The 21,139-nt window shown below is 45.1% G+C and overlaps 1 protein-coding gene and 1 long non-coding RNA gene across 4 annotated transcripts in view; one reads left to right on the forward strand and one right to left on the reverse strand.

Annotated features, from left to right (window-relative positions):
- Positions 1 to 21,139, reverse strand: part of PRDM16 (PR/SET domain 16) — a 321,687-nt gene that overhangs the window by 297,951 nt on the left and 2,597 nt on the right. The gene's annotated exons all lie outside the window — the stretch shown is intronic.
- Positions 20 to 17,958, forward strand: LOC117669564 (uncharacterized). Of its 2 annotated transcripts, XR_009623166.2 has the most exons (7): positions 20 to 84; positions 410 to 949; positions 1,468 to 1,625; positions 3,350 to 3,572; positions 3,797 to 3,959; positions 5,646 to 5,774; positions 17,625 to 17,958. It is a non-coding gene; the product is annotated as an uncharacterized LOC117669564 (long non-coding RNA). The 2 variants fall into 2 exon arrangements; XR_004592475.3 differs by lacking the exon at positions 20 to 84 and having other exon boundaries at positions 215 to 949.

Below are 21,139 nucleotides of genomic sequence, written 5' to 3' on the forward strand. Positions count from 1 at the left end.
CCCCCCTTCTCGCTCCTCTCTAACCCTTTCCACGCTGCCCCGTCGCCCGGGCAGACTTTTGCAAGAAGCGTCTAGGAAGAAGAGGTGACTTTAAAATGAGATATATATATAGATATATAGATATATATATAATACATTATATATCTATATGGATAGATTCATGGCGTGCTCGTTCCGATAAACGGTTGCAAATTAATCTGGGGAGAGAGGGGGGGGGCGAGAAGCAGGCTCGAAATTGGATAATTGCACACATCGCACTTGGCAAATTATAAGATCTTTATTAGAGACCCTCGCGATTGGCTGGCGCCTTCCTTGGGCTGGACCCGATCCCCTCCGCGCCTACTCGCGAGTAACGCGCTCTCTCTCCTTTCTCTTTTCTCTCCTTTCTCTCTCTCTTTCTTTTCTCCAGCTTTGATGAATCCTTTTGATGAACTTTGAATTCGCCTGGTCGGTGCTGGCTTCTTTCTTTCTCTCTCTCTCCTCCTTTCCTTCCTTCCTTCCTTCCTTCCTTCCTTCCTTCCTTCCTTCCTTCTTCTTTCCCCCTTCCCTTTTGGCCCCGGAGCGGGGTGTCTCCTGTCCCTTTTCTCTCTCTCTCTCTCTCTTTCTCTCTTTTTTCTCTCTCCTGTCCCTTTTTTCTCTCTCTTTCTCTCTTTTTCTTTCTCTTTTTCTCTCTCCTTTCTCTTTTTCTCTCTTTCTTTCTCTCTCTCTCTCTTTCTTTCTCTTTCTCTTTCTCTTTTCTCTCTCTCTCTCTCTCTCCTGTCTCTTTTCTCTCTTTTTTTTCCTCTCTCTCTCTTTTTCTCTCTTTCTTTCTCTCTCACTCTCTCTCTCTTTCTTCCCCCCCCCACCTCCAATGGCCCATCGCCGCCCCCACCCCGAAGTCGGCGTGGCTGGCCCAAAGAAGGAGCGCGCGACCTCCTTGGCAAAGGATCCCGGATCTGCCTTATGAAAAGTAAGCGCTTTTTGAGATTTGTTATTGCTGCTGCTGCTGTGATGGTGTTGTTTTATGATGTTACCCGTTACTGTTTTATTGTCTCTTTCTTTCAGGCTGGGGAGGGGGGGGTTGCTTGCCTCGGAGGGCGCGTGGGAAGGGGGGGGTCCAAACGGGGCTTTCTCTCTCTTCCCTTTCCCCCCCCTTCCCGGGCGTAAAGGCGCTTTTTAAGGATCGGGGCGCGGGGATCATGGAGGGCAGCCTTGCTCGGCTGCGTAAAAACGCGGCTTTGGGTGCCTTTGAAGAGGGAGGGGGGCTCTCGGACCGCATTCTACCCCCCCCTCCACCCCCACCCCCATCGCATCTCAGCTGACCCCAAGTGCTGCGAGGCCTTCGGGGTGAGTGGGTGCTTTCCTCCCCCCCCCATTAATAAAACCCACGCTGGATAGGGAAAGCTTTGAATTCCTTCCTGCTTCCCCACTCCTTTTTTTTTTAATTCTCCTTTTCCGCGTTTGCTGGACGCGGAGCCTTCCTTGCAGGTCTACTCAGGAGGAAGCCCCGACGCCGGACCGAATGGAACGGGGGGGTGGGGGGGTTTCTCGCCCCCTCCCCCGGGTCGAAGAAGTGAACCGCCCGCTCTTTTTTCCCTGAAGGAATTGCGGAGAAGGGGGTCCCACCTAGAGATGGGGGAGAAAAGGTAACATTTTGTGCAAATGAGCCTTTGCCGGGAGTTCCCCTCGGTGGTGGGGGGTGGGGGTGGTAGAGATCCAAGAGGGGGAGGGGAACTCTCCCCCCCCCCTCTTCCGTGTTTCAGGAGTTTACCTGTGCGGCAAACTTTCCGGCTTTTATTATGTCGTGAATGGATTTATTTCAGGGACACCCTCAATTTTCCTTCGCCCCGTTTTTTCCCCTCAGCTAATTTTGCATGGGTGCTTTCTCCCTAAATGTTGGCTTTTATTATTATTATTATTATTATTATTCATTCCTCTTTTTGTTAGCAGGTTCAGGGGGGAAAAAAATGGCTTGAGCAGAAACCGGGCGAATATAAATATCGGTTTCAGATCGGCGTTTGGATTAAAACGATCCTTTTTCTTTCTTTCTTCGCTTTTTTTTTCTTAAAAGCCAAGAAAATCGGAATTTTAGCTATCTTGCCAGAAGGAGAGAAACCTTTAACCCCTTGCAAAATAAAAATAAATAAATATTTTTTTAAAAAAAAATCGAAGGAAGCATTCGGAAAAAGGAAGCAGTCCCTAAATTTGTGAGGACCGGTGACCCCCAGATATAGAGAGAAGGCGGAATCCGGCAGAGGAAAAGAGACCGGCGGTTATTATTAATTATTGTTAACCTAATTAATGGCGTTCTTTGGGGAATTCAAGTGGCCTGGACGAGATCGGAAGCTTTTGTGCGGGGATTAAAGAGCGGGGGGGGGAGGGGTGGGACCCAAAAGAAAAACCAGTTTCGGATGCTTTCAATAAATAAAACCAGATATTTAATTAATTAATTAATTTTTTTGAAAGGCAGGACCAGGGACGTTCCCACTCCAAAAATAACAGAGGCCGAAAGGCAGGTAGAAAGGAAAAAGGGAGGAGGAAGAAAAAAAATAAACAAGAGAGGTTTGATGGAAATAATAATAATAATAAAAAAAGGGGTGAGATCTTTGCTAATTAAAAAAAAATAACCATGAAAATAATGGGTTGGGTTTTTTTTTTCCCCTCCCTGCAAAGGACACACTGGCTTTAGCCACGCCATATGTGTGTGTAAGAGGCGGACAAATATCGGTAGGCCTATAATTCCCAATGCATGCATCCCATTATGTGATTGTGAGTGTGTGTGTATATTCCATATGTAAACACTTGAGGACTGGAGAGGTCTTGGGGGTGGTAGAGAGACCGAGAGTTCCTCTCTGGGTTTCTATTATATGCGCTTTTAAAGTTTTGGCTCTCGTCGAGCTCTCAGTCACCAACCTCTAACTACACAGATTTAATTACAATTGGAAACTGGGGGGTGGGGGGGAGAGAGAAAGAGGGGAGGGGGTCGGCGGGTGTCGCTCGCTTGAAACACCCTTCAAGGTTTTTCCTCTTTCCGTAAACTCCCCCCCCACCTCCAATTTCCACGCGTTTTCCCTAAAACTGGAGAACAGACCTTAAAAAAAAAAAAAGAAAGATTTAAGATTTAAGACCAGCTAAGACGCCAACCGGGGTGCGTGGGTAGGGGTCTTAAAACCTGTCCTTTAATAAAGGGGATTTCGGTTTTGAATTAAACCCCCTCCCCAAAAAAAGAACAAGGTGTTTGGGGGTGGGAGGGAAAAAATCTCCTCTTCCTCGCAGGCCCACTCCCGACCAATTTCCCTTAGGAAGGCGTCCGTTTGGATTTCAAACCTAATTTAATTTTATTTATTTACTTAATTTTTATTTTTTTCAGGGAAACAAAAATGCCTTAGGAAGACGAGGGGTTTTTTTTCCCCCGATCCGCTGAGGAATTGGAATAAAAGGAAAATCGGTTTATAGCGTCGGATATTCTCCGCCGAGGGCGAATGAGGACGCCGCTTGATTTTCGGGCCGCCGTCGCCGTTCGGAAGAACCGTTTAACCCCGAGTCAATGCCAAACCTTTAAGGGGATGCCTTCCCACGATTTACTCAATCTGGTGGGGGCGGTTTAATTTCGGTCAGATTAGGCAAGGGGGAAATCTGACCCGTTTCGTATTCGCATTTACGCTTCGGTCAAGTTTTTTGTTTTTTGTTTTTTAAAGGGATTTGACGCGGGTTAAAAAGCTGCCATGTGAACGGGGCTACTTTCAATGTAATGTCTCTTTCCCCCCCCCTCTTATTTAACGTGTGTTTTTCCTTTCCCCTCCGCTGTGTTTTCTAGGAATAATGTAGAAGCGAAGGCGAATCGCTGATTTTAACCCAAAGCCGCCTCCGTTCGGTTGGAACTGCGGTTTAGTCCCGAGTAAACCTGGGGGAAAATGGCCTGTCGGAGGCGACCGCGATTTACTTGCGAGTTAAGAGCTCTTGGGAATCTTCACTGAAAGGTAGAACTTGGGAGCTGGCCGATTTCTGCTCAGCGGTGGTTGGGTTCCCGCGACACGCAACTCGGGGCTAAAGGGAGGTTGGGCCACGTGTGGGTCCCCGTTTCCAGGCCTCGTGTGAACCAGGCGGATGGAGAGAAGCCAGGAAAGGGTCCTCTCAACCCCCAACTCCACAGAAGCTTTGCGCCGCTTCGGGCTGGCCTGAAGTCCCCGCCTGACCGCGATCCAAACGAAGGCTGCGAATGTGGGAGGCGCGAAAAAAAGGGTTTGAAGGATGCGGGTTGGACACGCGTGCCTGCCCTCACCCCGTGTCCAGGAGGAGGAGGGGGGAGCTACCCCTTTAAACTCCTAAACCTAACAAAATAGAATTAATTTTTTTAACCCTCGGGTAATCCAATGGAGAGGAGAGGGTGGGGGGGAAGGCAGCCTTGAGAAACCCATTCGCACGACCCCGTTCCGCGGGGTTTTTCCTCCCTGCTTAGCGTCCCATTAACTGGGTCCCCCCCACCCCACCCCACCAAGCAAGGGGAGCCCTCAACTCACCCTTCTCGCTCTCCAGCAAGGCTAAAACGGCCGTTTGGCCTCGTTTGGGGTTCAGAGTGTCGTGGGAACGCACACTTGAAGGGGTTGTGTAAATTTAGGGTGGCCTGTTTGAAAGGAGAGTGGGGGGGGGAGAGAAATAGCTGGTTTTTAAGTGCCCGAATCTAACTCTTTTCTCCTTCCAAAGTTACATATATGATTGCTGTTGATGTGTTTTGTTTCTTAAACCATTATTCAATAATTCTGAGGTTTCGTTGCTAAGAGTAATACTGGCCTTATGGTTAATAAGAGCTCAGGATTATCCAAAGCGTTTGCTTTGCCTCCTACATTTCCTCACCAGGCTGCGTTCTCACAACAAGCTAAGCCAGGTTAGCCTCATCCTGGTTCCCTGTCGCCACAATGCCCGAGCGATTCCCAGCCCACCCTCTGCCAGAAACATGGCAGGGGGCTGCCCTTGTGCTAAACCTCCGGGGGGGGGGGAGATTTAAATCCCATTGTGGGAATGCAGCCCTGACACGCAAGTCTGATTGCTAGCCAAGATCCGCAACCAGCTTTAAGGAAGGGTAGGAACCTTCTGGAGGGGCCACGGGTAAAACAGGCCTTTCCCACGTGGCTTCCTGAGTGGCAGTAGGAATTTGGGGGGGGCGCAAATCGGTAGGCAAGCTGTGGCTGGCCTACCTCACAGGGTTGCCGTAACAAGGAAGAATAAAGGGAAGGGGACTGAGGAAGCTACCATCAGCTTCTTAACCTGCTGTTCACAAACCCAATGTAGGGTTTGAGGTTACAACCAGGACGGAGATGCTCAGTCCTCCAGCTCATGGTTGTCCCAAAAGTGCTCCCCCCCCACCCACCCCCAAGGGGCGAGTGGACTTTCTGGTTTTTCTTTGAAGACGTTTCGCTTCTCATCCGGGAAGCTTCTTCAACTCAGAGGTGAGGAAGATCTCGGATGAGTAGCAAAACGCCTTCAAGGGGAAAAACCAGAAAGTCCACTCGCCTCTTGAAAAAAAAAAGTACTTTTGGGACAACTCGAGTGTCAGCTAACTTTGATGGGTTTTTCTGCTTTAATGGTGCTCTCTTCCCTCATTCCACCTTCCTCTGTCCTTAATTTTTTTTTTCCCCTCTGTGTCTGTCAACTCCATCTTTGACCAGGCAAAAGTTAACCCCGGGAGTTCAGAGGCCCCACTCTGGATGTGCGAAGGGGAGCTTGTGAGCAGAGAAGCAACACCTGGCTGCGTTCACAAGACACGCCAGCCCAGCTCTCACGCTAGCGGATTGGGGGTGAGTAAACCTTGGCTGAAGGAAGAAGCCAGACCAGGGCTCCTCCATCTCCCTCGAGTGATGGGTGGGTGGGTGGGGAGGTGTTGGATCATTTGAGGTTCAGGGTTTGGAGGGAAGTTGTGTGAACAAGAACCATGCTGTTAAGTCGTGAAGGGGTGTGTGCTTTGTTAACCTAGGTGTAGAGTTGCAAGTGTGAACCCACCAGTGGCATAAGAGTGTGTGTGAGAGAGAGAGACACACAGAGGGAGACAGAGAGAGGGAGACAGGAAGAAAGAGAGAGGAGGAGGGAGACAGAGAGAGAGAGAGAGAAGAGAGAGAGACAGGGAGAAAGAGAGGAGGAGAGAGAGAGAAGAAGAAGGAGACAGAGAGAGAAAGCAGAGAGAGAGGAGAGAGACAGAGAGACAGAAAGAGAGAGAGAGAGAGAGATAGAAAGAGACAGAGACAGACAGACAGAAAGAGAGAGTGGGAGAGAGAGCGAGAAGGAGAGAAAGAGAAAGAGAGAGATAGAAAGAGAAAGAGACAGAGAGAGAGCAGGGGAGAGAGGGAGAAGGAGAGAGAGAGGGAGACAGGAAGAAAGAGAGAGGAGAAGGGAGACAGAGAGAGAGAAGAGAGACAGGGAGAAAGAGAGGAGGAGAGAGAGAGAAGAAGGAGAAGGAGACAGAGAGAGAAAGCAGAGAGAGAGGAGAGAGGAGAGACAGAGACAGAGAGAGAGAGAGAGAAAGAGACACAGACAGACAGACAGAAAGAGAGTGGGAGAGAGAGCGAGAAAGAGAGAGATAGAAAGAGAAAGAGGGAGAGAGAGAGAGAAGGAGAGAGAGAGAGATGGGCCAAACCATCCAGGGACTTAAAAATATCTATTTAAAAATGGAGCAAAATGTTTCCCTGACACCCAGTTCACCCACCATCCTCTGTTCCCACTATTTTAACTATGGCTTAATAAGCAATCAACCACCATTGTCTGGATTTCCACTGCACTCTTAAGTCACAAAGCTGGCCTTCGGAAACCACAATGAAGCGATTCACACATTCCATGAAGCCCAAACTGCCACAAGCCTGGGCATAACGTGCTGTGTGAACTTGGCCCTGGTGTTAAAAACCCTTTTAGGTCAAAATCAGATAGCTCACCCACATAAAGGAGAACTCATTCTCTACCCACACAGCCCAGTTTTTTCATTTAAAGGCCATATATATATATATCAGACCGTTTCTACTGGGTAAATCTTTTCCCCTTTGACCAAGTTGTCTGTTTCTGCTAATCCCCTTTCTTTACTTCCTTCTTTGAAAAAGGAATTATTTTTTATTATTATTATTATTATTATTATTATTATTATTATTATTATTATTATTATTATTATTTGAATTACTATCTGGCAGGGAAATCAGAAAGCGCATCTTTAATGGGAGAATATAATTATCTGTTTTTTTAAAAAAAATCATTTTCCTTTAGTGTGAATGAAAACAAAATCTCCCGAAAATCTCACTAGAGGACGGGAGAAGAGGTGAAATTTTCTGTAGGTTTCTACTTTCTTTCTTTTTCTTTCTCTTTCTTTCTTTCTTTCTTTCTTTGTTTCTTTTTCTTTCCTTCTTTCTTTCTCTCTCTCTCTCTTTCGTTCTTTCTACCTACCTACCTATCTATCAATTGATCTATTTATCATCAATCTATCCATTGATCTATCCTCCCTCCCTCCCTCCCCACACCTCTCTCTCATATTTTGGAAAATTTATCTAGCCTCCCACTCACTCACAGCGACTCTAAGCGGCTTACAGAAAATAAAAAAAACAGAATGTAGAATTTAAAAAAATATATATACAATAATAATTATTATAATAACCTCCATCCCTCCCCCTCGGCGACAGCACACATTCAAAACCCAGACCTGCTGGCATAAACCTCCAAATTCAATAATATTGTTTGGGTATTGATGGGTGTTGTAGTAACCTAGGATTCTCAAGAGTTGCTTCTCCTATCCTAAGGCGCAGCTTTTAACTGCATTTGCGTGGATCGCAGCTTCTTGGGTGAGTTGGAGATTTTTTTTAATTTTTTTTTTTAAATTTTTTTTTATATATATGCCGCCTTTCCCCGGAGACTCAGGGCGGCTTACAATGCGTTAAGCAATAGGTTGCCTCGGGAGCTCTTTATTATACCGCGTCTAGCGGCACACTTCAGCACAATGTGTCTAACACACCTCCTCCAACACAAAGAGCAGCTTTGTGAGGTTGTTAAGATTTATTGGAACTGTTTAAACTCGTTTGCTTTTTTAGAAAGAAAGAAAGAAAAAGAAAAACCCACATTAAATAAAAGAGACGATGCAGCAAATACCCTGGTCTGTTTTAGACCCAGACTACAACTCCCATAAGCCCCGGTCGACCTGGCCAAAAAGTGAGGCACAAGGGCAACTGCCTTCCAAAGATAGCCTGATAATATCCAGGGTGCTTGTCGTCATTCAATTAAAATAAAACCAGTTTATTTATTTTTTATTCGGTATTGGCTGAGAGACGAAACAAGCGCTCAAGTTTTAATTTCTGAACCGTGGTTCTGTTGGAGAGGCCACCAAAGAAGTCCATGGGCCTTGTAGAAAAGCCACAGCCATAAACCTTAGTTTCCAAGTTGGGGGGGGGGAGGACCCGGATTGTGGGGGCAATAAACTGACTTTGTATAAAAAAGAACACCGCTTAGCCCCCCCCCCCCCAAAGCCCTACTAAGCAGGTAGATACAAAAGTATGAAGGCGCATTGTAAGCCGCCCTGAGTCTCCGGAGAAGGGCGGCATATATAAATCGAACCAATAAATAAATAAATAAACAAATAAACAAACAAACAAATAAATAAATAAATAAATAAATAAATTTGGTTGGGGGGGTTGAATCCAAGCACGCGCGCTCTCTCACCAATCTTGCCACTTCTAGAATTGCGCACCTGATCTATTCACGGCCCACTCATACCAGAGGAATATTGCCTGTGTGTGTGTGTGTGAAAGCAGAAAATTGGGGTGACTCTGAATGCTTGAACAGGAATTGGTTAGTTAAATAGGGGGTTAGAGTTCTGGTTTTCCCGAGGGGGGGGGACAAATCTTCTCCAGTTTGAGCCCCCCCCCCTTTTTGTAAAGTGACTTTTTCCCCCAGGGAAAATGTATCACGATTTTTTTAAAAAAAAAATAAAATAAATTCAACCATCCATTGTCCCTCCCTCTTTTTTACTGTTACCTTCCCTCTTGCGTGTTTTTAATGCCAGCTACTGAGGACTAGAAGCATGACTCTTTTTATTTACGGAATCTCAGGAAATGGGGGTGGGAGAGGGTATTAACTCTGTGTCTCTGTGTGTGTGTGTGTAAGATGACTTTGTATAAAAAAGAACACCGCTTAAGGGGTCCCAAAAAGCCCTACTAAGCAGGTATATACAAAAGTATGAAGGCTATTGCTTAACGCGTTGTAAGCCGCCCTGAGTCTCCCGAGAAAGGGCGGCATATAAATCGAATCGATAAATAAATAATAAATAATAATAATAATGTAAATGCTTCGCAAAAAAAAAAAATGTGCAGGATTGTAAACCTGGGCAAATCATAAAACTCGATCTGTTGCAGAAACAGAAAGCTCAAAGCTAACGCCCGTTGGCTGATCTGCCTTTTCTGATCGATATTCTTTTGTGCGAAGGAAGGGAAGGGGGGAGGGGGGGGGAGAGAAAGTAATTAATACCAATTTGCCCCGCGGGTTGAGAAACGTTTAAAAGCGGACGCTGGACTTTTCAAGCCCCCAACTCACTCTCTTTCTCTTCCTGGGGAGGGGGTGGGGAGTTCAGATCCTAACAAAACCCGCCATGGATCTAAACCGCTGGATAATCCCAACAGTGACACTTTTGAGTAATTTTAAGTGGGGGGGGGAGGAGTGGATCCTGGGGGGGAGGGGTAAATAAATGAACCTGCTAGATATGGGGAGCTCTCTGTCTGCTAATGGGGGGGGCTGGTCCTCCTGCCAGGTGCTGCGCTGAGAATCCCAGGCACCTTGATTCAGGGGTGAAATCCAGCAGGTTCTAACAGGTTCTGGCGAACCGGTAGCGGAAATTTTGAGTAGATTCAGGGGTGAAATCCAGCAGGTTCTAAGAGGTTCTGGAGAACCGGTAGCGGAAATGTTGAGTAGTTCGGAGAACCAGCAAATACCACCTCTGGCTGGCCTCAGGAGTGGGGTGGGAATGGAGATTTTGCAATATCCTTCCCCCCCCCAGGAGTGGGGAGGGAATAGGGATTTTGCAGTATGCTTCCCCCTGGAGTGGGGTGGGAATGGAGATTCTGCAATATCCTTCCCCTGCCATGCCCACCAAGCCACGCCCACAGAACCGGTAGGGGGGAAAAAATTGGATTTCACCCCTGCCTTGATTAGAGAGGGGGGGGGCGTCTTCTTCCCGCACTGGGGGTTAGTTCGAAACCCACCCACCCCTACACATACACGCACCTCTTTTATTTTAAACAAACCCGTTGCAGCTGTAAAAAAATAATAAAAAAAAGTTGTACAGCACCCCCCCTCCAAGGTACAAGCCGATCGGGTTTAACGCGGGGGGGGGCGTCCTCCAGCCTCCCTGGCCAGGCGAAGCCGCACCCCCCCCCCATGAAGAAGGGGGCGGGGTCGTTGCCTTTCCTTGGCGTCGCGAGCATGGGCCCCGGGAAGGCGTGCGCAGGCCCCCCCTTTTTTTGCCGGGGGATAAAGTTTCTTTTACGGAAGGGGGGGGCGTCTAGGGCCCCGGATTCCAACTTCTCCCTCTTCAAATAGTTTTAAACGGTTTTTTTGGGGGGGGTGGGGGGAAGGAACGGCAGGATTGGGAGGCCTCCTGCCAAGCTCCAGCCCCTCCCCCACAACACAGAAGCTCGTTTTCTTTGCTGGTTTTCTTGGAGGAGCTCAAGCGGGGTGGGGGGGGGCTGAGGGGGGGATTGTAAACCAGCCACAGTCCCTGCCTTCCATCACTTGTAACAGAAAAGCTCCCTGGATGACTGCTACCTCTCTTTTAGGATTATGGATTGCGGTTGGTTTGGTGTGCCTGGTTTGATAAACCGGAAAAAAACGAACGGGAGGCCGCCCCCCCACACACCCTTCCCCCCTCCCTCTGAAATTCTTTCTCATGGGAAATTTCAATTTTGTAAATCGGAGAGAGGACGCCCGCGGGGGGGGGGGGGAGAGAGAGGTAGCGAAGGGCAGAGAGACAGAAAATGGACGGATGGATGGATGGTTGGAACGGTTGAAGATAGAAGAATGTCGTAGGAGAAGGAAGGAAGGAAGGAAGGAAGGAAGGAAGGAAGGAAGGAAGGAAGATCAGAGCAAAGAAGGAAAACAAGAAGTGAGGGAGGGAGGGAAGGAAGGAAGATCAGAGAGAAGAAGAAGAGAGAAAATTGGAATGAAGTTCAAAGGAAAGACAGAGAATAGAAGAAGAAAGAAGGAAAGAAAAAAGGTAGGCCAGAGGAAAGGAGAAAAGGAAGGGAGGGAGGGAAGGAAGGAAGGAACATCAGAGCAAAGAAGGAAAATAGAAGGAGGGAGGGAAGGAAGGAAGGAAGGAAGGAAGATCAGAAAGAAGAAGAATAGACAAAATTGGAATGAAGTTCAAAGGAAAGACGGAGAATAGAAAAGGCAAGAAGGAAAGAAGGAAAAAAGGAAGGAGGGAGGGAGGAAGGAAGGAAGGAGGGGAGGGGAAACAGTAGATCAATAGATATTAAAATAATCCAGCCACCGGTTGAGGAAAAATCAAACTGGGGTTCGCTGTTCTTCTAAGGTGGTTGAGCGCAAAATAAAACTACACCTAGCAAAAAACTCTTTTCTCGCGGGGTTTCGGCTTAGTTTCCCTCGGGGGAAACATTAAAAAAAAAGTGGGGGGGGGACCAGGTATCCCAATCCCGGCTTTCCTTTCGCCCGCACGTGTCTCCGCGAAGGGGCTAGTGCCCGATTTAGAAATAAGAAGAATAATAATTAATAATAATAGTAGGAGGAAGGAGGAAGAGGAGGCGAGGAGGTCGTGGCAGAGAGATGCTAGATTTCAGGCGGACTGAGAAGCTCCGGCCTGTACTTGTTTCAATCAACACACACACATACAGAGCGAGAGAGACACTGAACGTGGGAACAACCTAACCGGCGTGGTTTTTTTTTTATTGCTTTTATTATTATTATTATTATTAAATTCAGCCTTTCAGGCTGCCAACCTCGAGCCTTGGACAGCGGTCTCTCTCCAACGGAAGGCCGCGGCGTTTCCTTTGAGGAGTTGGGGGGAAGGAAAGTGGCAGCTTCCCCCCCCTCCCCCGGGATTCCCCAAACCTACTCGCGAGTCAAGAGGGGGCTGGGAAGTTCTTTCTGAAGCCCCTTTAAAACGAAAACGGGGAGAAGGCGGCGCGCATGTTTTTTAAGCGGCGGGACTGGGCCACTTTCGTGTTAGAAAGCGGGGTGGGGATGGGGGGGACTCGACCCTTTGAATAAACCTTTAGGAGCTGGGGAGAAAAAAATCACGATTTTGCTTGCAAAATTGCAAGCCGGCGTTTAAAAGGCTGAAAGCCGAGAGTTGTAAACCAGTCGGTGCCGCATCGCGATTCTTAATTATTCTTAATAGTGCCAGGTATTTATTAATTAATAGCAACTCTTGGAGTCTCCGCGTCTTCTAGTGTGCAGGGACAAAACGAGAGGGGTTTTGGGGGGAGAGGGTATAAATCTGATCTTGGGGAGGGGCGGGTTCGGGTTTTTTTTTTTTTTTGACACAACTCAGTCCCCCACCCCAATATAAGGACCCGGTAAATCCCCCCCTCCCACTACTCTCTGTTGCTGCTTTAAACGGCTTAATCTCCTTTCTGATGGGGAGGAGAAAAAAGCGAGAGAAATTGGGGTGATGTTAAATTTTGGGCTTGGAAAGACGCGGGTTTGGGAGCACGGACGCCGGCCAGAACTGAAATCCAGTTTGGAGAAGAGAGGCTCGGTTTGGAGGGAGGGAGGAGAAGCGATCAAAAGAGGTGAGGGGGGGGGGGGAAAACAGGCATCGGGGTCTCACACTCTCGTTTTAACCCGGCCGTTCCCGTTTTTAAAAGGCCGGTCATTTCTTCCCAAGACGGTCATTTCAAACGCCTGTCTCCCTGGTGCTGAACCCGGCTGCCCCTCCAGCTACGAAATTTCACCCACCCACCCACTCCCTTCCCGTCTTATTCTTTCTTTCCAAGCGGGCAGATTAAGGCTGCGTAATTGCGCTTTTCCTTAATTACTATTTTTGGCTCGTTTTTAGCCAAGCTGCCGCGAGCAATATTATGACAAGGCTTTCAAGACGGCGGAGAAACGACTGTATAACTAATCTATGCTGCTTCTTTCCGCTTGCCTTGGGTACTATTATTATTATTATTATTATTATTATTATTATTATTATTATTATTATTATTATTATTATTATTATTTCTTCATTAAACATGAAACTCAAGTCAACTGATCATTTAAAAACGTGTCACAAATATCAGTATCATCATCATCATCTTATTATATTATCTTTTATTCATTAAACTTGAAACTCAGTCAACTGATCATTTAAAAACGTGTCACAAATACCATTATCATCATCATTATCATCTCTTTTATTCATTAAACATGAAACTCAATTGATCATTTAAAAACGTGTCACAAATACCAGTATCATCATCATCATCATCATCATATTATTATTATTATTATTATTATTATTATTATTATTATTATTATTATTATTAATTATCTTTTATTCATTAAACATGAAACTCAGTCAACTGATCATTTAAAAACGTGTCACAAATACCAGTATCATCATCATCATCATCATCATCATCATCATCTTATTATCATCATCATCGCCCCCTCTCCTGACGGCGAAGCCAACGACCGCCGTATCCCAGAGCCGTCGTTAGGGTTGAAAAGGGAGAAGAGAAAACGGGAAGAAGGCGCGATTCCAGGGGGAAAGAAAGGGTTTTTTAAATTCGAATATATAGGAAATCCAAGAGTCTCCGCCCGCCTTCCGTTCGTTAGCGAGATGATTTTTAAGTAATATGGACGGGGAAATAATTCAAAACGCCAATAGCGGAGCGGCTTTGGGTGCGCTTTACTTAGAAGTAAGCGTGGCTGAGCGCCAGTCTCGGCGCCTTGTAAAGCCAATAGGGCCGGAATAGCTGCCTTGTTTGTAATTAAATCTAATAAATATTATAGTGACCCGCGGCTAATCAACCTGGGGGTGGTGGAGGTGGGGGAGGAACTGGGAATTTAAACTCGTGGGTTTTTAAAAGCGGTGGAGAGGAGACGCGAACAGCGGAGGCAGAGAGAGAGAGAGAGAGAGAGAAGTGACAGAGAAAGAAAGAGAAATGAGAGAGAAAGATTAGAGAGAAAGAGATGAGAAAGAGAGAGAGAGAGATGTGACAGAGAGAAAGAAAGAGAGATGAGAGAGAGAAAGAGATTAGAGAGAGAGAGAGAGAGAGAGAGAGAGAGAGAGAGAGAGAGAGAGAGAGAGAGAGAGAGAGAAATGCTCGGGATTTCGTGGGGGGAGGGAGAGGGTTACCCCCCCCCCCAGAAGGTCGACAATGGAAGAAGCGGATCAATAGGTCCAAAAGGCAGAGTAAAGTCGGGCTGCGGGGGGGGGGAGTGGTTTAATCAAAGAAGGAAGGAGTGGGGGAGAAAGAAAGAAAGAAAAAGAAAGAAAGAAAGAAAGAAAGAAAGAAAGAAAGAGAGAGAGAGAGAGAGAAAGAAAAGAGAAGTAAAAGAACAGAGGGAAGAAGAAAAGCCACGCGGGGGCAGAGGAAAAAAAATCATTCAGTCCCCCACCCAAAATAACTACGTTCTCGTTCAAGGGACAAGTTATTAAATCAAGGTGAGACTCTTTTGTTTTTTTTTTGTTTTTAATTCGGATTAACACCTGCCGACGACGGAGGGATTATTCCGTTCCGGGGCAGTCCGGCTAATTCAGGGCGGCCCTTCCTCCCAAAAAGCACGCCGCCTCCCCCCCCACCTCCCCACCCCCGTCATTTCCACCTTCTCCCGCCCTCTTCCGTTCTTTCCACCCCTGGATAATTATTAGCCATTAATTGGCTCGGGACCTTTTTCACCCGGGGATGGCGGGTGGGAGGGGGTGGGGGGGAAATAGGTAGTCCAACATTTCCCCTCCCGCCCGGGAAGAGATTAAGAGCCGCCTGGGGCAGGGCGGTGGGGGGGAGGGGGTGGGGGGAGGGGGAGTAAGGAGGCCCGAAGGAAGAGAGAAAGGAAAAGCAAGGATGCCACTTTCAGTTAAAGTTTTTTTTCTCTCTCTCGCTCCAAGGAAAGTGGCTATTTAGTGCCAGTTTTGATTCCTCCCTGTGCCAAGCTGCTTTCGTGCCAATAGGTTGCTGACAGAGGGAGGGAGGGAGGGAGGGAGGGAGGGAAGGAAGGAAGGAAGGAAGGAAGGAAGGAAGGAAGGAAGGAAGGAAGGAAGGAAGGAAGGAAGGAAGGAAGGAAAAGGGAGAAAAGAAAGGAAGGTAGAGGAAGGGAGGAAGGAAGGAAAAGGGAGAAAAGGAAAAGGAAGGAAGGTAGGGGAAGGAAGGAAGGAAGGAAGGAAGGAAGGAAGGAAGGAAGGAAGGGGAAGGAAGGAAGGAAAAGGGAGAAAAGGAAAAGGAAGGAAGGTAGAGGAAGGAAGGAGAAACAGAGAAGGGAGGGAGGGAAGAAGAAGGGACTGACCGAGGGAGGGAGGGAAGGAAGGAAAAGGGAGAAAAGAAAGGAAGGTAGAGGAAGGAAAGAAGGAAAAGGAAGGAAGGAAAAGGGAGAAAAGGAAAAGGAAGGAAGGTAGAGGAAGGAAGGAACGTAGAGGAAGGAAGGAGAAACAGAGAAGGAAGGGAGGGAGGAAAGAAGAAGGGACTGAAAGAGGGAGGGAGGGAAGGAAGGAAAAGGGAGAAAAGGAAGGAAGTAGAGGAAGGAAGGAAGGAAAAGGGAGAAAAGGAAAAGGAAGGAAGGTAGAGGAAGGAAGGAGAAACAGAGAAGGGAGGGAGGGAGGAAAGAAGATGGGACCGAGGGAGGGAAGGAAGGAAGGAAGAATAAAGAGGTAGATCAATAGATATTAAAATAATCCAGCCACTGGTTGAGGAAAAGTAAAACTGGGTTAGCCGTTTTTCTAAGGTAGGGAAGGAAGGAAGGAAGGAAAGAAGGAAGGAAGGAAGTTAGGAAGGACAGACTTCACCATCAATGTTTGGTCCTAAATAAAACACAAGTCACAATTAAGATCAAAGGAAAATATACTGTTATTCTATCTAATATATCTGAAAAGGGTGAGTGAATACTATGGTGAACTGTGCAGACTATAGAACAGTAATTGAAAGATAAACGTAAAGGGAAGGAAGGGAAGAAAGGAAGTAGAAAGAAGGAAAGGAATAAATCTTAGCCTTTTGGGGTGGGGGAGGACACCCCTCCTAGAGAAGCCAACCTCCTCCTCTTGCTGGTTACATTACCAGGTTTTTTTCATGGGAAACTATCCTCCTCAAAAGCGAGGAAGAAGACGAAAAAAAGAAGACTGCGGTTAAAAAAAAAATAAACAGAAAAATCCAGGAAGGGTTTAAAATGCAAAGGGATGCATTTGGAAGCGTGGGACCTGCTAAATGGCTTATTGGCTATAAATTTAGGATGCCCACCCTCTGCCTTTTTGTTATGTCAGCTTTAACTGTGTTTCAGTGATTTTGTTTTAATTATGCCGGTGATTTTGGCTTTGTGTTTCTAATTGTAGCCGCCACAGAATCCTAAGCCTGTAATAAATGGAATAAACAACTTGTTTGCTTCTATTTTGAGAGAGAGAGACAGAGAGGGAGTAGGTGGGATATATATTTGTGTATGTATGTACCCTGTTTTCCCGAAAATAAGACCCAACCGGAAAATAAGTCCTAGCATGATTTTTTCAGGATGCCCGTAATATAAACCCTACCCAAAAATAAGCCCCAGTTAAGATCCTCAGCCAGACGGACGCAATTAGTACCGTATTTCCCCAAAAATAAGACCTAACCAGAAAACAATCCCTAATGCAACTTTTGGAGCAATCATCACCATCATCATCATCATCACAGTTTCGACATCACAGCTGTCGAAAACCGAAACGTACAATTTATTGACATCGCGGTACCAGGAGATGCCAGAGTCGAAGAAAAAGAACTGGAAAAAAAATCACGAAATATCGCGACCTGGCCATTGAAACTACACGGCTATGGATGAAACATGTCACAGTGATACCCGTTGTCATCGGGGCACTTGGTACCAAGTCCAAGAATTTTATAAGATACATCAGCAAATTGCAGCTTCCTGCAATAACATGAGCGGAACTGCAAAAAACTGCGCTACTTGGAACATCGTACATCTTAAGAAGGTACTTGGTTGATCCCTAGGACGCTGGCAGCAACCCGTATCAACCATTAGCACCAATTAATGGTATTTGTGATGCATTTTTGAATGTTCAGTTGACTTGAGTTTCACGTTTAATGAATAAAGATAATAATAATAATAACTTTATTGTCATTGTACGTGTATACACAGTATACCCATACAACGAAATTCACGTAACACCTAAAGACCAAGTCCAACACACATAACAATCCCCAAACACACTCCCACCCACCACAAATCCCCCACCCCTAAACCACCCAAACATTCACACAACAGACCAAGTAATACTTCCAACAGCTCACTGATGGTGGCCCTTTACTCCATTGTTGAGTGCAATTATAGCTCTGGGATTAAAAACTATTCAGAAAACGTGAAATAAATAATATAAGACCCTGTTTTATTTTCGGGGAAACACGGGCATATTTTATTTCCTATCTTTTAACCCCCGGATTTCATTACTCAGTTCCAGAAATCTCCCCCTTACTCTTGTTTTTCAGAAAGAGATAAGAGAAAGAAGAACCAACAATCCAGAACTATCTAATGTAAATGGGTGGACAACATTTTGCAGTGTAACTGGGTTTGTTTGTTTTTTCTTAATGGAGACCTGTAGAATGGAATTTTTTTTCCCCCAAAACTGGAAACCTTTTACAAAAATAAAGTTTTTTTTTTTAAGTTGTGTCAAATTTAATTGGGCCATACTGTGTTATAATAATAATTTTAATTAGCAATTTTATGATGTTTGTGTATCTGTATTTTTCTTGACTGTACACCGCCTTGAATCCTACGGGAGAAAGGCGGTATAGAAATATAATAAATAAATAAATAAATGGAGTTTGTAGTGTTTGGAGTTTTCTTGCAATTCTGATTGGCCTGGAAAAAATGGCTCCCATATGACACCTAATGGGACTAAGGCCCAATTTATAGTTATTCGCTAAAGCACCACAACTACTGATCCAGGCCACGGGGAAAAGACCTGTGGTTGCCGTCCAAATTTTGCTTGCTATTAACACTGAATCAAGTGCTCTGATCGGCTTGCTGGGTTCGCACGACAAACGGAGTCCTTCGGCCATGTTCGCAAAAGACAAACTATTGTGTTTGTCTAATCTGCAAGAGCCGGAGGAATAAGCACGGATGCAGGTCTCACAACACACAACCAGCGGACAGAGCCTGCGTCCGGACAACAATCTTAAAAAATCACAGATCGTCTTTTATGCACTGGAACATAAATAGCTGGGGTTTTTTTTGTTGTTGTTGTTGCCAAACCTCCGTGGATATGAATCATCTTCTACTTATACCCGACTCCAATTTGGACACACAAGTTACGATGCTGGGTTTTGTCGGGATGATTATATTTATATATTATTATTATTATTATTTTCGCTCCCTGGGAGGCGGAGGCCTCCTTGACCTTCCCTTTCTCTCTTTCATTTGCTCTGAGGCGAATAAATTGGGTTCGGTGGGAAAGACGATAGAAACCTGAAAGTCCAGTTATTGTCACCTCCCACATCGGCTTCTGATGCAGCTGAAGGACGACACACTTCACCGAAAACGGATTTGCTTTGTAGGGTCATTTTGGTATCTTTCCTTTCTGTTTTCCAGCTCTTCTTTTCCTCCTCCTCCTCCTCCTCCTCTCTTCTTCCCTTTCTCCTTCTCCTTCCCTTCTTCCTCTTCCTCCTCGCCTTCCTTCTTAATTCTTTAAACCAGAAATCTGGTCAAAGCATCTCTTCCCTTCCACCAATGGATATTTAGGACTTCGGAAGAAACAACTGCAACCAATCTGACTTCCGTAGAAGACTTGAACAATGCGTGGGTCAGAAGGAGGGCTGAGAAGGTGTCTGCAGACCCCTCGCATCCTAGACATCAACTATTTCAGTTCCTGCCCCCCCCCCCAGGATGCCGCTATAGGGCACTGCATGCCATCAGTCCATCGTGCCATCAGTCTTTGCTGAATACCTACAGTACTGCCTTATGTTGAAGCATATTTATCCATGTGGTATGGCTGTATTATTATTATTATTATTATTATTATTATTATTATTATTATTATTATTATTATCCTTTTCATCTTCTCTACTACCCCCTCTTATTGGTATCATTATTGTGCTTATTATTACTCTGTTGTTTTGCATGTACGCAGAGAGCTTCTGCACTTGATACGAATTCCTTGTGTGTTCAACCACATTTGGCCAAATAAAGCCTATTCTATTCTATTCTATTTTATCCTATTCTATATTCTATTCTATATTCTATATTCTACTATATTCTATATTCTCTATTCTCTATTCTATTCTCTATTCTCTATTCTCTATTCTATTCTATTCTATTCTATTCTATTCTATATTCTATAGTCTACATTCTACATTCTACATTCTATTTATTCTATATCCTACATCCTATATCCTATATCCTATATTCTATTCTTTCCCATTCACATTATCCTCTTCTGCTTGTCCTGCTTGTTCTTCATTTACAGGGGTGGAAACTCATTTACCGGCTAACTTTGAGCATCCCAGCTCAGCTTGTAGATTCCTGGGTGCCTCAAACAGGCCTTACAATCAAAGTTCCTTCTTGCATCTTGACAGAGGAAGTGAGACAGAGAGCCCAATTTCCCCAAATCGTAAAGTTAAATAGAGTGAACAGGGAAGTTTCTTAAAAAGTAATGGAGCGAGATCGCCCATGCGGCTGCTTTTAAATGCCTTCGAACATAAAAAGGCTCCTATTTGCAGTTGGAAACAGCTCTTTAATAATACTGCGGAGTAATGTTGCACAGATGGAATCAAATGGCCTGTAAGAACCCAGATTTCTTTTTAATGACATGGTTATTAGTTGCTTTTTTTAAAAAAAAAAAATATCTTGGTGTTAAGCCCTTTTTCTTTTGGTCTATCTTGAAGAATCCAGCAGGTGAAGCAATGAAAGTTGGCTCTTTTTTTAAAAAAAAAAATGGAAATGGGTTATTTTAATTTCTTTGCTGGCTTCTGCAGCTTCTTAGCAATGACCAAAGTAGTTCGTTTATTGTCTTTTGGGAAAAGTGTATTTTTGAGGTTTGATGGCTAATAACACCACTTTTTTGGGGGGGGGAGTTTCAAGAACAGAAGAGAACAGAACAGAACAGAACAGAACAGAACAGAATAATGGAATGGAATGGAATGGAATGGAATGGAATAGAATAGAATAGAATAGAATAGAATAGAATAGAATAGAATAGAATAGAATAGAATAGAATAGAATAGAATAGAATAATGGAATGGAATGGAATGGAATGGAATGGAATGGAATGGAATAGAATAGAATAGAACAGAACAGAACAGAACAGAACAGAACAGAACAGAATAGAATAGAATAGAATAGAATAGAATAGAATAGAATAATGGAATGGAATGGAATGGAATGGAATGGAATAGAATGGAATAGAATAGAATAGAATAGAATAGAATAGAATAGAATAGAATAGAATAACAGAGTTGGAAGGGACCTTGGAGGTCTTCTAGTCCAACCCCCTGCTTAGGCAGGAAACCCTACACCTCCAAGATATGGAGAGACCTGGACCATAGAATGACCAAGAGTCAATCATCTAAACTACTTTAAGATGCCAGGATCTGAACTCCCAGAATTCCCCAGACACGCAGGCTCGGCTGGGGAATTCTGGGAATTGAAGTCTTGCTGAGATCAAGACCAGACTAGATGATCCCTCAAAGGTTTCTGTCTATGATTCTGTCTTTATTTTGCACGCAACTCTTCCAAGGGTCTGCATTCCAATTTCCCCTTCTGTTATTCTCACACACACACACACACACAAATAATCAGACAATAAAAACAGTTGGGACAGCAAAATCCCATCTCTGCAAACGCATCACAATGAAAAGCAATTTTAAACCACGCGTAACATACTAATGACAACATATCACATACACAATGAAGTAATAAATAATTAACTTACCCTGGGCGAGGCTGAAGTAGGAATTGGCTCTTTTAAAATCAGCCGCACGGCGAAATTAGACACACAACATTCAGA

Source organism: Pantherophis guttatus, chromosome 15, assembly GCF_059756535.1.
Source record: "Pantherophis guttatus breed Tessera chromosome 15, ASM5975653v1, whole genome shotgun sequence".
Lineage (NCBI taxonomy): Eukaryota > Metazoa > Chordata > Lepidosauria > Squamata > Colubridae > Pantherophis > Pantherophis guttatus.